This window comes from Pinus tabuliformis, chromosome 7, assembly GCF_031772625.1.
Source record: "Pinus tabuliformis cultivar Carrire ecotype Pingquan chromosome 7, CPIR1, whole genome shotgun sequence".
NCBI classification, from domain to species: Eukaryota; Viridiplantae; Streptophyta; class Pinopsida; order Pinales; family Pinaceae; genus Pinus; species Pinus tabuliformis.
Window position 1 is genome coordinate 1,393,415,830 of NC_142293.1, and position 2,344 is coordinate 1,393,418,173.

The following is a 2,344-nucleotide window of genomic DNA, read 5'->3' on the forward strand; positions in this document are numbered from 1 at the left end:
TGGGAGACAATGCATTTGATCTCAACATTCCCTCATTCCTTGGTCTGCACCCGGTGTTCAATGTCGACCGCCTTCGACCAAACTTTCCACCATTACTAGACACGTTTGACATTGCAGAATAGCTCACACTCACAGAGTTAAATACAGCTTGCATGGAACAAGCTGCAACTAATTGGATCATGGAAACACAAATCAAGCACACTCGCCAGAAAAATATCCAACTGTATCGAGTTGTCAAAGCAGGACAACTCCTTCGCCAGGGCAAGTGGCTCACGAGGGACCAAGTGCAGCAGAAGTTCCCTCATCTCGTGGAGGAACTCAACGCAATGGGGACCATTGCTTCCTAAGGGGGGAGGAATGATCCAGGTGGATATTGGTGGCCACCCGCTAATTCCACTTGGATCCCCTCTAGTGCTTCTTTCAGTTTTTTCAGTTTCCTTAATTATAGCACAGTTTACTATTTTTAGCAGTTTTTGGGGTCCTAAACTTCCGGAGCCGTTTTGAGGCCCTAAACGACGTTTTTGGGGAAATATACCTACCAACTATTTTTCTATCTAAAAATTGTCTTTTTTGTCGTAGTCCTTGGAGAGATCTTTCCAACGGGCTATCATGCGCGTCAAACGGAGATAGTACGACCAATTCGCGACCCCGGGAAGTTGATGTACCAACTTACCCAAAAACGGGGCCCACAATTTGGCGTTTCATTTTCTAGGGTTAGGTTTTTGAATGTGAAGGGTTTTCCATTGTTTCCCAACAATAAATAGGCCTTCGAGCCTCATTGTAAGACAGTTCAGAGGCATGTAGCCACACATCTCTTCTTAGAGATAAGCTACCATCGCCCTCGCTGGTTTATTTCCATTTCTAGTTGTAAGCATATTTCAGTGTCTTCCATTAATGAAATGAAGTATTATTTCTGCTGCATCTTTGTGTATTTGGTTATCTCGGTAATTTGTTGCATTCCAGACAGCGCAGCCACTACCCAAAATATCTGGATGCGGTTATTCCTTTGTCAAAAGAGGAAAACCACCGAGCCATGCTTGCCGATAGAGGGAATCAAACAGTTAGGGAACGGATCAGGAAGATTAAGACTCTAAGCCTTCTAGAGAGCTCAGGAGCATTGTAGACAGGCTATAAATAGTTGTTAGTAAGATGTAATAGAGGTTCAACTTCTGGAGACTATTAAGACTTTTTCTACTCAAGCTTTTCATCTTCATTTCTAGTTAATACAAGCTTCTTTTGTTGTTAATTGCTCACTCTCCACTTCTTCTCTATTCTAGGCTGTGCCTGTTATGCATTTTTTATCTGCTCTTGATATTTAGCATTTGAGGGGCTGTCATCCCACCTCTGTGTTAGAATCTAGTATGTATCATTGAATGTGTTATGCAGGTTTCTGTCATCACAGTGCCAGAGAGATGTCATCCTCTCTGTGTATTAGGAAATAGTTTTGTAGACCTTTTTACTGGTTGCAGCCGGCCATCACATGGTCTTGTGCATCTGCTGGTGTGGTTAGTATTCTCCATATTCACCTATTCCATAAACTATGAGTGATTGGTGGTCTAAAGCCTTGTAGTCTAGGGTGTTCATGCATGTCTTGAGTAAAAACAGAGTTGAAATGGTTATCTGGCTTGATCCAAACCATCTTTCATTCCAATAGTTCAGAGAAAAATATTGAATATTACATGTTACCAGGCATCTCTGATTTACAACCTAGGAGAGTTTCCTGGAGTGCTAACAAGTACAACATATCTAAATTGGTTGCCATGAGAATTCATATTTGTCAGGGTAGAAATTTCTACACATTAACGCATGTAGAGGCTAATGAAGTTGAAGAAGTAAGGGCCTGCTTCCATTACGACACAGAGATATTAAACCTAATAAAATATCACAATGAATAACCCTTTATAGTTGAGTAAAACATTGTAGTTGGATTTCAGTTTCCGCCCGAGCCCAATTCACTCCAGAAGGGATTTATCAGTCAGCTAGATGCCGATGAATTTGTAGATACTCACCGTGGGGATCTCTAGGGATTTAGGAATGTAGGTGTTTGGGGTAGAGTGATTTTATGCTCCCAACAATTTTGGGAGGGAGGTGTGAGGCCTGTCGATATCCATGGTGTCACTTGATTTGGGCTTGAGAGGGATCGAGGACGAATGATGGGGTTAGTTAGAAGAGGGGTTGGAGGTGTCAGGGACCCCTCCTCCTTGGGTGGTAATTGATCGTGAATCAAAATGGGGGTTTTTCAGGGCTGTATTAGATGACCAAGGGTGAATAAGTTAAAAGTGTGGAGGATTCAAGCATAAACCATAGATGCATTCACATAGAGCGAGTTGCAAAGCTAAGATAA